Consider the following 16,827-nt stretch of genomic DNA (forward strand, 5'->3'; position numbering starts at 1 on the left):
TTCCTACTCCCTTTCTGACATAACCATCCTTGGCCTCCTCCATGGCCACAATGAACCACACCACAAATTGGACGAACAACACTTCATCTTCCACCTAGGCAGCCTACAGCCCGAAGGACTCAATATTGAGTTCTCCAATTGCAAATAACCTCCCTTCCCATTCCCAGACTCCCTTCCCAGCCCCTTCCCCTCCCTTCTACTCTTCCCTACCACCAACAGGATTAATTCCGCCCATTGACCAACTAGGTTGTACCCTCTACCTGTCTTCAGCTATCCCCACATCAGTAACCTACCCCCTCCACCCCCTTTAAGTGCAACTTCTCCTGCATCCACCACCAGTCCTGAAGAAGGGTTACACCTAAAACATTGACTTTTCCACCTCCTGATGCTGCCTGGAATGCTGTGTTCTTCCAGCCTCCTGCCTATCTATCATAGCCTACTGGAGGCAGTGATCTATATGGACTTCAGTAAGGCCCATGGGAGACTGGTTAGCAAGGTTAGATCTCATGGAATACAGGGAGAACTAGCCATTTGGATACAGAACTGGCTCATAGGTAGAAGACAGAGGGTGGTAGTGAAGGGTTGTTTTTCAGACTGGAGGCCTGTGACCAGTGGAGTGCCACAAGGATCGGTGCTGGGTCCACTACTTTTTGTCATTTACAAAAATGATTTGGATGTGAGGGTAAGAGGTATAGTTAGTAAGTTTGCAGATGAGACCAAAGTTGGAGGTGTAGTGGACAGCGAAGAGGGTTACCTCAGATTACAGCAGGATCTTGACCAGATGGGCCAATGGGCTGAGAAGTGGCAGATGGAGTTTAATTTAGATAAATGTGAGGTGCTGCATTTTGGGAAAGCAATTCTTAGCAGGACTTATACACTTCATGGTAAGGTCCTAGGGAGTGTTGCTGAACAAAGAGACCTTGGAGTGCAGGTTCATAGCTCCTTGAAAGTGGAGTCACAGGTAGATAGGATAGTGAAGAAGGCATTCAGTATGCTTTCTTTTATTGGTCAGAGTATTGAGTACAGGAGTTGGGAGGTCATGTTGCTGCTGAACAGGACATTGGTTAGGCCACTGTTGGAATATTGCAAGAAATTCTGGTCTCCTTCCTATCGGAAAGATGTTGTGAAACTTGAAAGGTTCAGAAAAGATTTACAAGGAAGTTGCCAGGATTGGAGGATTTGAGCTATAGGGAGAGGCTGAACACGCTGGGGCTGTTTTCCCTGAAGCATCAGAGGTTGAGGGGTGACCATATAGACGCTTACAAAATCATGAGGGGCATGGATAGGATAAATAGACAAAGTCCTTTCCCTGGGATCGGAGAGTCCAGAGCTAGAGGGCATAGGTTTAGGGTGAGAGGGGAAAGATATAAAAGAGACCTAAAGGGCAACCTTTTCACACAGAGGGTGGTACGTGTATGGAATGAGTTGCTAGAGGAAGTGGTGGAGGCTGGTACAATTGCAACATTTAAAAGGCATTTGGATGGGTATATGAAATAGGAAGGGTTTGGAGGGATATGGGCCGGGAGCTGGCAGGTGGTACTAGATTGGGTTGGGATATCTGGTCAGCGTGGATGGGTTGGACCGAAGGGTCTGTTTCCATGCTGTACATCACTATGTCTCTATGGCACTCATTTAATCACCTCCATAATGGCAGTCACGCACTGTAGTCACACTTTGTTTTGAAAGATGAAGTATGTTTGGAGAAAGCCGCCATCTTGAAGTCGCATCTCTCCCTCCCTGTCTCAACAGCGCCCAACTCAAGAATGGGGCTGCAGCTCTCTCAAGGCTGGAAGGCCTCAATGACCAATGAAAGCACGCCGACCCTCCTTATTGGCTGCCTTTTCCAAAATGGAGTCACTCATTGTTGCAATTCAGAGATGACACTAGTTTCTAACTGCGCAACATGTTTGACAAGGATTTTAAAACATCTCTGCAAACACCAAATTTTCTGCACCCACAGGTTTACATGAACCCCAGCAGTAGTTGCTGCAGTGTCTATTTACTTTGCGCTGAGCTCACACCCAGGCATAACTAATCAAGTACCATTACCAGATGCACACAATCAAATACAGAACAGCTTTATTAGATTAGATTACCTACAGTGTGGAAACACGCCATATGGGCCAAACAGTCTACAGTGACCCTCCAAAGAGAAACACACCCAGACCCACTTCCCTCTGACTAATGCACCTAACACTATGAGCAATTTAGCACAGCCAATTCACCTAACCTGTGCAGCTTTGGACTATGGGAGGAAACCCATGCAGACATGGAGAGAATGTGCAAACTCCATACAGACAATCACCCGAGGCTGGAATCAAACCTGGGTCCCAGGTGCTGTGAGGCAGCAGTGTTGACCACTGAGCCACTGATGAACACCACAGTGATTGGATGCCAAGGTGATGTAGTGTTCAAGACTTGGAAATGCTCCCAATATCAAGGCCCTGATCCCAAGGTGAAAATTTCAGCCCTTACTCCTCAATGGTGACAGTGTGGACATAACAATGTCTACTAGAGGAGTAAAAGGAAAAATAAGTCAGTCAGTCTCCCTGCTTGTGATTGCTCGCTGATACAAGCCATGACAAAATTCACAGATCATAGTAGTGGGTTGGTACTGAAAGAGGCCATTCAGCCCATCATGCCTGCATTGGCTGGTTAAAAGAACATCGTTACCCATTCAGTCGGGTAATGTTTCTGACACTATCATCACTCCCCACACACCTGGCCCTCACCCATCCCCCTCCACCGCTCCCCTTCACCCCCAACCACTCCCCCTCACCATATACTTTGACGGAGGTGCAGCCCCAAAGTATTGTGGTGTAGGTAGCATGTTACTCCACATTTTGCATTGCCAGAGAAATCTCTACAGTGTTGTGTGTGTTGAGTACCTATATGAAGAAAGACTAGTCAGATTAGGTACCAGAGCCCGGTGGGACCATGAGTCACCAGAAGAAAGGGGAAAAGAAACAGACTAAATTAGAACGCCAAAAGTAAACTGTTTTTTCCTTGTAGCAGGTTATTAAACCAAAAGCAATGGTGAAACACTTCTGCAAATGCGCTAACTCTGCCAATTATATATGTGGGTTCTTGAAAGACTCCAGGCGTGTGGAAACTTCCAGATGAGGCCTTCACATCTCTTAAAATGGAAAACAGCTGCAGATTGGCCAACACTTAAAAGAGCAGCTGTTGTGCACTTTCCCAGGAGTCAAATCATTAACCACATGAGATTTAGCATCCTGCTGCTGAGGGGTAACACTTTTATCAACTGAAGCAGCAGGCAAAAATATTCAAAGAGTTAAAATCTCAAACTGATGGTCCCACATGGAACAATGACATTGTTTTTGTGCAGCTGTTCGCTGCTCAGAGCAACGTAAAGTATCAGCAACAAAAGTTTGCATTTATATAGTGCCTATAGTGCAGGATAGCACCTTCAAGCACTACATATAATATGACGCTGAGCCACGTGATGAAACACTAGGACAGATAGCTAAAAACTGGAAGTAAGAGTGGATTTTTTTGAGAAATCTCTTAAAGGAAGGACATAGGCCAAGCAAGCTATGTGGGCAAATTTAATGATCTAAATAGGTGAACGCATTTAAAATAGTGGATGCACAGGTGTGCAAAGATTTTGGAGAGCTGTAAAGAGCAAAGCAATCAAGGCTTTTGCAAACAAAATTGAGATTTATGAAATTCAAATCTTGTGGGAGAGTGGGCTGGTGTAGGACAGTGGACGTTGAGATCCTGGGTGATTGAAATCTGGTGTAAGTTATTGTGAATGGAGAAGATATTTGGATGTGCCAAAGTCTGTGGAGGATGGAAGATTGGAGTTCAGCCAGGCATGTTAGAATCGTCAAGAACAGTAGGTAACTCTGGCATCAAGGAGTGTTCCATCAGCAATGTGGATACTCTAACAGCACCCACCCTCCTCCAAAGATGACCGTAGACTGGAATTCACCACTGCTCATGACCTCAATATGCCTCTGCCAAGAATATTGTGGACAATTTGGGTGAACACATTCCAGCCAAGATATATAGGTTTAACAGGATGTTACCACAAATGAAGAACTCCAGTTGTGAGGGGAACTTGGAAACATTTGGATATTTTTCTCTTTGGAATAATTCACAGGTGATCGGGTAGATGTGTTGAAAGTGAGAAGAAGTTTGTACAGAAACAAACATTGAAACATTGGAAACAGGAACAATATGGTGGCTGATCATCTAACGCAGTACCCTGTTCCCACCTTTTGTATACCTTCTTGAAAACGTACAATGTTTTTGTCTCAACCTCTTTCTGTGTCAGTGAATTCCACAGGCTCACCACTCTCTGGGTGAAGGAATCTCTCCTCATCTCAGTCCTAGACAGCCAACCCCATACCTTTAGACTGTGAGCGTAGGTTCTGGATTCTCTAGTCCGCCAGAACATCCTTCCTGCGTTTATCTTATCTCGTTCTTTTAGAATTTTATAACATTCCATGAGATGCACTCCCTTCATTTTTCTAAACTCCCATGGGTATAATAAAAAAAAAACTTTGGATGCTGAAGATCTGAAATAAAAACAGAAATTGCTGGAGAAACTCAGCAGGTCTGGAAGCATCTGTGGAGAGAAAACAATGCTAATATTTTGAGTTCAGTGAGCCTTTTCTAGAATGGATAGCAGCTGGGAAAGGATGGCATTTATACCAATGACAGGGGGGTAGGGGTGCGGGACAGGACAACAGGACTGAAGAGGTAGAAGGTGAGGGAGCCCCTACCTTATCACTGTATTTCCCATGCCTAACCAATCTAGCCTGCACATCCCTGGACATCATGGGCAATTTAGCATGGCCATTCCATCTAACCTGCACATCTTTGAACTGTGGGAGGAAATCAGAACACTCAGAGGAAACCCACGCAGACACGGAGAGAATGTGCAAACTCCACACAGACAGTTGCCCAAAGGTGGAATCGAACCCAGATCCCTGCTGCTATGAAGCATTACTACTAACCAACTTGTCACTGTGCCATCCCATTGTTCAAATTGATCCAGTCTCTGTTCACATGTTTTTGTTTGATTTGATTTGACATACTGATGTCACATGTACCTAGGTACAGTGAAAAGTTTTGTTTTGTGTGCACTACAGCCAGATCATACCAAACAAAATGTATGTTATAGTTATAGTTGCAGAGAAGGTAAGCTAAGAGCGAGATCAACATGAATTTTAACATGTCCAGTCAGAAGTCTAATAACAGCAGGGGTGAAGCTGTTCTTGAACTGTCAGTCCTGCTAACCCAGGAAACAGTCTGGTAAACTTTCACTGCACTCCCTCCAGAGCCAGAACATCCTTCTGCAGATAAAGGGACCAAAACTGCACACAATACTCCAAATATGAGCTCATCAAGACCCTGTACAATTGCAATAAGACACTCCTGCTCCTGCACTTGAATCCTCTCTGATCAACATATCAGAGAAGATCACAGCCTTTATCACAGCCCTCTGCACCTAAATGTTTACTTTCAGCAATTGATGTACAAGGACACCCACATCTTGTTGTATCATCCCCTCCCCCAATTTATTGCCATTCAGATAATAATCTGCCTTCATCTTTTTTGCTGCCAAAATGGATAACCTCACATTCATCCACATTATCCTTCATCTGTCATTTATTTACCCACTTACTCAACTTGTCCAAATAACACTGAAGCATATCTGCATCCTCCTCACAACTCACCTTCCCTCCCAACTCATCAGCTTTGTGTTGTCTGCAAACTTGGAGATATTACATTAGTGCCTTCATTTGAATCATCAAATATATATTATCAGTAGTTGAAGTCCAAACACTGGTTCCTGCGATACCTCACTAGTCACTGACTCCCACTATGTATTCCCACTCTTGGGGCCCTGTCTGCCAACTTGCCCTCTATTCTTGTCAGTACATAGCCCCCAGTCCCATGTGCTTTAATTTTACCTGCCAATCTCCTTTGTGGGACCTTAACAAGATCCTTCTGAAAGTTCAAGTGAACCATATTCTCTGGGTCTCCTACTTATCAACTCTCTGAACAGTACCGGAAAGATTGAAAAGCACGAATTCCTTTTTGTAAATCCGTGCTGACTCTGTCAGATCCTGTCACTGTTTTCCAAGAGCTCTGCTATTAAATCTTTTATAACGGACTCTAGCATTCTCCCGACTACCAACGTCAACTCATAATTCCCTCTTCTTCTCTACCACTTTTTGTTAAAGAGCAGGGTTATATTGGCTCCCTTCCAATCAATAGAAACTGTTGCAGAGTCTGTGGACTCTTGAAAATCATCACCAATACATCTAATATTTCTAGGCCTACTTCCTTAAGTACTCTGGGATACAGACTATCAGACCCTGGGGATTTATTAGCCTTTAATCCCATCAATTTGCCCAATGGCATTTCCCTACTAATCCTGATTTCCTTCCATTCTTTCTTCTCCTTGAGACCCAGTGTTCCCCAATGTATTTGCAACATTCCTTGTGTCCTCGTTTGTGGAGACAAAAGCAAAGTGCTACCTTATGGATCAGCAATCTCTTTGCCCATCCCCTATTGTAAATACCCCTGTTTCCAACTGAAAGTAACCTACATTTCACTTAACAAACCTTTTTCTCTTCACATACAAATAGAAGCTTTTACAATCAATTTGTATGTTACCACAATTTTACTCTTCTAACTCTATTTCCCTCCTCTTAGTCAATCTCTTTGTCGTCCTAAACTGCACCCAATCCTCAGGTCTGTTGTTTTTATTTTGGCCAATATGTATGCCCCTTCCTTGGATTTAATACTATCCTTAAAATTGCCTTGTTCGTCATGGTTGAGCCACCTTGCCAGTTTCAGTTTTGTGCCAGACAGGAATAAAGAATTGTTGCCGTTCCTCCATACACTTTTTAAATGTTTGCCATTGGCTGTCTACCATCATCCCTTTAAGTAACATCCCCATTATATCCTAGCCACTCATGCCTCAAACCCTTAAATTCAGGACCCTAGTCTCAGAATCAACTACATCACTCACCACCTTAATAAAGAATTCGATCATATTATGGTTACTCTTCTCGAAGGGGCCTTGACAACCAGGATGCCAATTATTTACTTCTCATTTTGTAATACTTAGTCTATGATGCCAGTTCTCTGGTTGGTTCCTCAACATAATCATCCAGAAAATCAACTCACATATGGTCCAGAAATTCCTCCTCTGCAGTATTGTTACATCGTTACTCAACTGAGAGAAAACATTCCCTTTGGCAAATGGATCAATAAGAAGAGGAGATAAAGGTAAAATCACTTCCAAAACATCAAGGGAGAGATGAAGAAGGATGCTTTCACTCCAAACAGGATTGTTGAAATCTGGAATATTCCAGCTTACAAGATGATGAAAGGCATTATAGCACATTGGTGGGACTCCATCAGAAATATGAAGGTTAGTTGTGGTCTCCTTTCAGGAGGAAGGATATATTCGCTGCAGAGGGAGTACAACAAATGTTCATTGGACTGCTCCCTGGGATGGTGGGTTTACCCTACGAAGAGAGATCGAGGAGACTGGCTTGTGGTTCTCTAGGCTTTGGAAGAGCAAGAAGGGATCTCATTGAGACATACAGGACTTTGACAGGGTTCAACAGGTTGGATGCAGGAAGAAGGCTTCCCTTGGCTGGGGAGGATCTACAGCCGGGGGCATTTGCTCTCATAAGGTACTTAGGACTGAGGTAAGATGGCATTTCTACACACAGAAGAGGTAAATCTTATGCATTCTCTGCCCCAAAGAGCAGTGGAGGTTCAGTCATCAAATATTTTCAAGTTAGAAATTGATGGATTACTAGACATTAAAGGCATCAACGGGTATGGGGATGGAGCAGGAAAATTATGTTGAGGTAGAACATCAGTCACACTCTAACTGAGCGATCAGGCGACAACAAGATCTGTAATGGAGGAATGTGAGTGAATTTTTCGTTTTTTTGGGGAGAGTATAGGTTCCAGCCAAATAGAAAAGGCACACCATTGGCCACTTGGTGGGAGGTTGGGTTGAAAAAAAAAAGAAATTGCTGAAAAAGCAGTAGGCAAATTTAACAGAATGTTATTGTAATTGTAGTAGCCTCCTGGCTGCTAAAACACAGATAGATTGCTAACTTGGTGGGGGTTGGGATGTTCCTCGGTTGCCATTTTAAACACCAAACGAATCTAAAAAAAATGGAGGTGCAGTTGTGGTGTCCAGTAGATTTTTCTCCATTCTGGTAGATTTTTACAGAGTGGTGAAGCAGGCTCCCTGTTTCATGTCCTTGGACAAAAAAGCAATGGGCACTTTCCTAGCACAGTTCCAGCACAGCCAAAGGAAGTTGCTGTTCTTCAACCCGTGTTTGGACCCAAACAAAAGTGAAACCTGATCCTCTCGTCAACTAATGATTAAAATCCAAATTACACGAGGGCATAACTGCACCAATGTTGCTGATGAGATCTCTTCTCTCTTGCTCACCTTCTTTGGAAGGCAGCAGTACAAGTTGGAATTTCTTGTTCATTAGCCAAAATACCCCAACAACCATCAGCTTTTAATGAACAAACTGGGGCTGAGGAACTGGGTCTTACTCTGCCTTGCTATGGGGAAGCTTAAGTATACAGAGAGACTGGTGTCTTATTGAATACACAATGACTAATTTCTGTCATCAAACTCAACAGTTCAGTTACAAAACAAACTTTCTAAGTTGCTGATTTCCGATCAGGGATTTTCCTGCCTTGAGGTAATTTGTTAACTCCACTCCTATAACCAGTTGTCGGCCAGCTTCTCAGCTTCTTCTAAAGCTGAATATGTCACTGCAATCAAGCTCCATACACTCACCTTCCTGTTTCCAACCTGAAATCCAGTTTCTGCTTTGTCCTCATTATCAAACTAAATCCAGAGGAAAGAAAACGTGACTCATGGTATCCTTGGTGAATGACCCAGCAGGATGTTAACGTGTACTTGGCCTTCTTGCTCACACCGTAACAACATGGTTAAAGAACTCATTCTCTTCTGTTATTCCTCCTTTGTGGGCTATATCTGTTGGACTGCTTGGTTCTGCTCCTGTTTCGGTTGTGACAACAGACCTCCGGCAATGGCTTCTTCAGAATGGCAAAATCAGTGTTTCCCCGAATTCCCTTCACCCTTACACATTGCTCCTTAGCGATGTCTAAATGGGCTACAGCTTTCTGGTCTATGCTTATGCTTCCCAGGTGTACCTTCCAGCCACCACCTTTACTGCTACATTGCGCTGTCAAATCACACATCCAACATCAAGACATTAACTCTGGCAACCTAAAGCCAGCGGAAAGAATCCTCCATTCTTACCACGGATTCCACAACTCTCCCCAGCAACTCGCACAGCTTCAAATCACTGGTGCACAAATTTGCTAAGCTGCTAGATCCTGACTTAAGCTTCACACATGGCATCCGTTATTTCTATGTTTCACCCTCTGCAGAGAATCATTACAGAGTAGAAGGAGGCCATCCGGCCCACTGTGTCTGCACTGCTTATATTACCTACAGCTAATCTTCTGCTTTTCCCACCATTTCTACCCAAACCATCCAATGTCCTGGTGAAAGCCTCAATGGGACCTGCCCTCCACCTCATCTCCAGGTGGTACATTCCAGACCCTGATGTGTACACACCATTTTCAATCTCCTTCTTTTACAAGTGGGAACAGCTTCTCCCCATCTTGTCTACACAGCCCACTCCTGATTTTGGAAACTGATCAGATCTCTTCTCAGTAACATTCTCTCCAAGGGTAATAGTCCCAACTTCTTCAATGTATCTTCCCAGCTATTGCTGAATGTGACCCCATCAGCTCAAGGGTAATTAAGGATGGGCAATAAATGTTCACCTGGCCTGCAGCACCCACATCTTGTGCCGGAATTTTAAAAAAACACAACAACTGATGAAATCCTGCTCCGTGCTGATCTCCTCCAACATTACCTTCCCAAGATCAAGAAAACATCATAGGCCACATTTTGGTCCCAACTATGCTGTGCGTATCCAATATCCCTATTCTCAGCCCTTCCACTCATGAGTACAGGAGTTGGGAAGTCATGTTGTGACTGTACAGGACATTGGTTAGGCCAATGTTGGAATATTGTGTGCAATTCTGGTCTCCTTCCTATCAGAAAGATGTTGTGAAACTTGTAAGGGTTCAGACAAGATTTACAAGGATGTTGCCAGGGTTGGTAGGTCTGAGCTACAGGGAGAGGCTGAACAGGCTGGGGCTGTTTTCCCTGGAGCGTCGGAGGCTGAGGGGTGACCTTATAGAGGTTTACAAAATTATGAGGGGCAAGGATAGGGTAGATAGACAAAGTCTTTTCCCTGTGGTGGGGGAGTCCAGAACTAGAGGGCATAGGTTTAGGATGAGAGGGGAAAGATATAAAAGGGGCAACTTTTTCACACAGAGGGTGGTACGTGTATGGAATGAACTGCCAGAGGAAGTGGTGGAGGCTGGTACAATTGCAATATTTAAGAGGCATTTGGATGGGTATATAAATAGGAAGGGTTTGGAGGGATATGGGCCCGGTGCTGGCAGGTGGGATTAGATTAGTTGGGATATCTGGTCGGCATGGACAGGTTGGACCAAACGGTCTGTTTCCATGCTATACATCTCTATGATTCTATGATCTCTGGTCCTTCACTTTATAACAACTTAAGTATAAAAGAAATAAGAGTAGGAGTGTACCATTGAAAGACAAAATTTGATGCTGAGTGACATTAGGGCATATCAGGAGAGATGACCAAAAGCTTGGTCAAAGTTTGAACGAATGGCTTAAAGGGGGAAAGCGAAGTAAGGATAAGGGGAGGATAGGGATTGAAGAGATTAGAAACCAGGCAGCAATGGTGGAGCAATTAAAGTTGGAGATGTTAAAGGGTCCAGAATGGCTGGGGGAAGTTAGAGAGATGGGGAGGGTTGACAGCATGGAGGAAACAAATTCAGTTGAGCTTTCTAAATGGCATTGTTTCAATTTCAATAAGTCTCTAATGTGTAGAATTACAGAGAAAGGGTGGGAGCATGGCACTAAGTCATAATGCCCATTTGGAGGACTGGTGAAGATGCGATGGACCGAACGGCTGCTTTCTGTATTCTAACAATTCTGTGATCATTGACTGGTTGCTCAAGCTGAGAGTCTTGAAGACAGGCTTGTTGTGTAGGCAGGAACAATTGCTGACTTGTTTCCTATTTAGCAGCTTGTGCCGATAAATGTCCTCATGCAGCTGGTGTTTAGAGGCTTGTTTTCACAATAACATCATGTGCGCAAGGATGTTTGTACAGTAATTGAAACCACTGGCATCTTTAGGAGGAATAGACAATATTCCAAAATCCACAGTTGAGCTCTGTACTTGAGATTTCAAGTCCCTCGACTACATTCCATGCCCAAACTCCTTGCTACACGAACAAGGTTCGTCTCACATTCCATTTCATTCTACTGCAAAAGAGTTTAAATCTGTGAAATCTTGTTCTTGATCCATTTACAAATGAGACCAGTTGTTTGCTTTTCCTCTGTGCAAATTTCGTATGATTTTAAAAACTTCAATAAAAATCACTTCTCCAAGGAGAACAGTCCCTGCTTTTCCAATCTATCCTCATAACTGAAGCTCCTCATCCCTGGAACCATTCTTGTAAACCTCATGTGCACTCTCTCCAATGGATTCACAGGCTTCCAGTGGGGTGGTACCCAGAACTGAACAATGCTCCTGCTGTGGGCTAGCTGTTATCTTAACCAAGCTGAGTATAATTCCCTACCCTTGTACTCTTTCTTAATCCATCTAAGGCTCATTAACTGTTCTCTTCTACTTGATAGGTGTTGAAAGCATGCAGAAATGAAACTAAAGGAAAAATTGTTTGCATTTTTATAACATCTTCATAGGTATTAGCTGGCTGTTAGTTGGTAGCCCTCGTGCCTCTGACTCACAAGGTTCTGAATTCAAATGATCCTTTAAACAAAAAAATCCAGCCTGGCCTTCCAGTGTCAATATTGAGGGAGTGCTACACTGTTAGATGTGCTAGCATTAGAATGAGATGTTAGACAGTGGCTCCCCATCTGCTCTCCTAGGTCAGCGCAAATGGTCCTACAGCACTAATTTGAAGATTAACCAGGTCCCCAATACTCTGAACAATATCTAATCCTTGATCAAAATCACACACAAAAAAAGGAAAGGAGTTACGTCTGATAAAAGAGCACTGAGTGCTCCTTTGGGTTTCATTTACTATTGCAGTAATGGGAAACAACCTCAGTTGTTTTGTTTAAAGAAAAGACGGCATTAAATAGAGTCCACTGCAAAACCAATCTCACTTTGTCCAGAGCGAAGGGTGCGTCTACGTTACTTTGGGAATATTCTTCTTACATCCTGCCTTAACTTCAAATGGGCCTGCTCCTCACCAACCCCCCAAGACAATAGTGATCTCTTCTGAAGAAATGACTCCCCTTATTGTGGCCACAAGGACATGTCACAGCTCATCGTTCAACACTGGAGCAGGAAGCACTGACACGGACTGGTCATAGAATTGTGCTTTTTTTTAGATTAGTTTCCCTACAGAATGGAAACAGGCCCTTTGGCCCAACAAGTCCATACGACCCTCCAAAAGAGCAACTCACCCCCCCTCTAACTAATGCACCTAACACTTTGGGCAATTTAGCATGGCCAATTCACTTGACCTGCACATCTTTGGACTGTGGGAGAAAACTGGAGTACCTGGAGGAAACCCACGCAGACACAGGGAGAACGTGCAAACTCCTGATTCAACACAAGTCAAAGAAACTGAGGGATCAGAACATGCTGCACTCCTCCCTGCCCCCACCCCCCATTTTATTCCATTATCGTAACCACCTTATACATCAGCCCTTAAAGTGCTTCTTGATGATAAACACAGAGATAAATCTTATGGGGGAAGAGACAGCCTGAATAGGGCAATCCAGGAATGGGGTGGGACAATGGAGTCAAAATAGAAAGTGAGCTGGGATCTTATGGAATGGTAGACCCAGTTCAAAGGATCAAATAAACCAGCTAAGAAAATGAAAACAAAACCTGAAAGTAAACTGAAAACAAAAAAGAAGAGGGAGCAGTATGTATAAAATTCAGGGGATTGTTCGGAATTAAGAAGGTCCAGGTTGAAAGGAGGATCAGACTGAATGGCTACTCATACAATGGTTTGCTAATGTCAGGCCAATTGTCTGGTAGAAGACAGATACCGGCCTAAATGAGAATGCTGTTTTATTTACTCTAAAAAGAAATTAGGATCATTTTCGCAAAAGGTTTTCACTGAAAGTCTCTCTGTCGCCACTGAAACCAAACAGCAGTTCATTGTGATTATCCACAATGGCATTCTGTCAGGCAATTTTGAACTTAGTTATAGTTATTTTAAGTGTGGAAACATCACAGCTCATAACCAGCCAGCCACAAAGAATAGGAGCAAACTTCTACACACTCTTAATGATACATCTAACACTTACTATGTTTCCATAAACAAAAATCTCATTTCTCCCAGTATCCAAACAACTGGCCTGACATTACTAACACAAAGTATGTACACAGTCTTCCAATCTAACCCCCCCCTTCAACAGTGACATTCTTAATTCTGAATAATCCCTTGAAGTTTTCTCATCTTGCTCTCATTGTGTCTAGGAGTTGGGACGTCATGCTGAGTTTGTACAGGACGTTGGCGAGGCCATTTCTGGAGTACTGCATCCAGTTCAGGCTGCCCTGCCAAAGGAAGGGTATTATTAAATTTGAGATAGTTCAGAAAAGATTTACCAGGGTGTTGATGAGAGTTGGAGAGATGGAGTTATAAGGAGAGGCTGGATAGGCTGGGATTTCTTTCAGTGGAGCATTGGAGATGACGTGAGCTTACAGAGGTTTATAAAATCATGAGGGACATAGATAAGGCCAGTAGCAAAGATCTTTTCCCTGAGGTAGTGGAGTTCAAAACTAGGGGACATAATTTTAAAGTAAGAGGAGAAAGCTTTAAAAGGGACCCGTGGGACAACTTGTTAACACAGTGGGTGGTTCATATGCAAATTGAACTGCCTCAGGAAGTGGTAGATCCAGGTACAACATTTAAAATAAATTTGGACTGGTACGTGAATAGGCAATGTTTAGAAGGATATGGGTCAAAGAGAGGCAAGTAAGATTAGTTTTAGTTTGGGAAACTTGGTCAGCATGGACGAGTTAGATTGGAGGGTCTGTTTCCGTGCTGCATGACCCTATGACCTAGTTTTCAGATTTATTTTTATCAAATGGATGAAATGAATGGTACATCAAGATTCAAACCAGCTCCTACATTTCCATCCAATATGGCTGCACCTTTTAGCTGTTGACCATAAAAGCTAGGAGCAGGTCTAGGCCATTCAGTCCTTCAGGCAGATCTGCTGTTCCATTATCTCTCAGCTGATTTGCTACCTCAACTCCATTTCCTGCCTGATCCCTGGATTGCCCTATTCAATCATTTCATGCCTCCTTCATAAAATTTAGGTCTGACATTATCAACAGAGCACATTGGTGCATGAAATAGTTGCGGTAATGGAATGCAAGGCCAGACAGAACACTCTGACAGATGCTCCATCTGAATACCTCACTCATGATTTTGATGTTGACTTGCAAACTATTCTTTCCTCCCTATTCATCCCTCTCTGGCACCTGCAGCCCATGTCTTTCACATTGCTGAGATCAAAAAGATTCCATTCTTCACTGTGACAGCACCTCTTTCCCAGGTCAAGGAGAAAGGAAACTTAAATACATAATCTGATCAAAGTGGGAGACATGCAGCTTGGTAACACCTTCAATGATAAAGGGAGGTGTGGGTTAGAGGTTTTGAAGGTGGATGCTCGCTGATGCAATGAGGAGAGGTTCAGGCTTTGTCTTAAATTAAACCTGAGGCCTCATCTCCACACCACAAGCAAGCAGCAGACACTGAACAAGCCGACCAATGCAGCTCACCAATTCGGACTCTTCCTATTTAAAAAGAAAATTATATTTAGAACGTGACCATAACTGATAAAGCCAACGTTTTTGCCAACCTAAATTGCCCTTGTGTAGGTGGTACTGAGCTGTCTTCTTGAACTGCTGCTGTACGTGTGGCATCTATACTTCGACAGGGCCGTTTGAATGGGAGTTCCATGATTGTGACCCAGTGAACGAACACAGATATATTTCCAAAATCAGACGGTGAGTGACTGGAGAGAGCACTTGCAGATGGTATTGCCATGTGCCTGCTGTCCTTACCCCTCTGGGTCGTTGAGGTCAGGGATTTGGAAGATGCTTTTGAATGAGCCTTGTTGAGTTACTGCAGGACATGTCACAGATGATAAACGCTGCTGCCACTGTGTATCGGTGATGGAGGACATGAATAATTAAGATGGTGGTGGATGGGGTGCCAATCAAATGGGCTGATTTGATCCGGACAGTGATAAGACCTGTTCGACCAATAAAGATCTGCTTGTATTAGTGTCAGAGGAACAGGTAAGTCCAGGATGGGCAGGCGGTGGAATGGTGAATAAGAGGAGTACAGGTAACAGGAGGCTGCATTGGAATCCAGAGTACTTCGACTTCGGTTTCTACATTGAAGCAAGACAAACTGGAAAAACACACCTCTTCTCTGGTGGCTTGTAGCACTGTCTTTAAGGCTATAATTTACCCAGAACCATTGAGCTGGGTGCGCTGAATTAGTTGACTGAGTCCTGGAAGCAGGCACTAGGCCCCTGATTATACCAAGGGGCCTAACACCTGTTTCAGCAGGGTACGATTGATGACCACAACTTGCCTGATACAAAATGTATCACTGAACTTCAAAAGCAGATGGGGCAAGAAGGTGACAAGACAATTTTGATGCTGCCTCACAGCGCCTGAGACCCGGGTTCAATTCCCACCTCAGGCTGTGTGGAGTTTGCACGTTCTCCCCGTGTCTGCGTGGGTTTCCTCCGGGTGCTCCGGTTTCCTCCCACAGTCCAAAGATGTGCAGGTCAGGTGAATTGGCCATGCTAAATTGCCCGTAGTGTTAGGTAAGGGGTAAATGTAGGGGTATGGGTGGGTTGCGCTTCGGCGGGTCGGTGTGGACTTGTTGGGCCGAAGGGCCTGTTTCCACATTGTAATGTAATCTAATCTAATTTTCCCTTATGTCAAACCCAACCAGCAGGCGAGTCAAGATGAATTTTTTTCAGGGACAGACTTGTACAAGTTTACTGAGGGAAAAATGTCAAGCAGTATTTTCATTAGTGTTACAACATGTTTTTACATGGTTTGCATCATGAGTATATTTTTGAAACAAATGTTTGCTATATGTCAATATTTTCTACAGTTAAGTTTTACATTACAATGAGACACAATGCCACTTGTTTTTTTATTCCCCACCAGTTTCTTTTAGGGTCGTTGGAGTCAATATTACTGGTCATTACCAACAGAAAATGTCACCATCCTGTGGGCAGTGGGAGCAAGGAAGTGTCTGGTGGTCACTCCTTGGCCTCATTTTCATGTATTTACATCCGAATGCTACTTTTTTTAAGAGTAGTAATTGGAAGAGACAACCTTTTTTTGGCTGAAATGGGAGTTTTTGAAACAGTAAGGCAGAGAACTCGAAACGGAGTGGCATGAAGAGTCTTTTGACTTCAGGAAATTCTGCATGACAACAGCCCTTTGGTTGGTTGAGTTGCAGAATGTTAAAAGCTATGTGAGTGCCACAGAGAGAGAAATGTACAGGCAGAAAGCATCCACCTCTCCCTCACGATCTCCCATATAGGAAAAAGAAATGAGCAGCAAAAAAATGACAAGAATTCTAAACAAGAAAATACCTAGGTCCATCTGATCAACTCCTGAATTGGCGAATGATTGT

At 43.6% G+C, this 16,827-nt stretch overlaps 1 protein-coding gene across 1 annotated transcript in view; it reads right to left on the minus strand.

Moving 5' to 3' along the window:
• The window catches only part of rasgrp3 (RAS guanyl releasing protein 3 (calcium and DAG-regulated)), a 145,543-nt gene that overhangs the window by 63,655 nt on the left and 65,061 nt on the right, over window positions 1–16,827 (minus strand). The window lies entirely within an intron of this gene.

The sequence above is a fragment of the Chiloscyllium plagiosum genome, unplaced genomic scaffold (genome assembly GCF_037043375.1).
Source record: "Chiloscyllium plagiosum isolate Xiang-an unplaced genomic scaffold, Cpla_swu_hap1 HiC_scaffold_10, whole genome shotgun sequence".
In the NCBI taxonomy this organism is placed as follows: Eukaryota; Metazoa; Chordata; class Chondrichthyes; order Orectolobiformes; family Hemiscylliidae; genus Chiloscyllium; species Chiloscyllium plagiosum.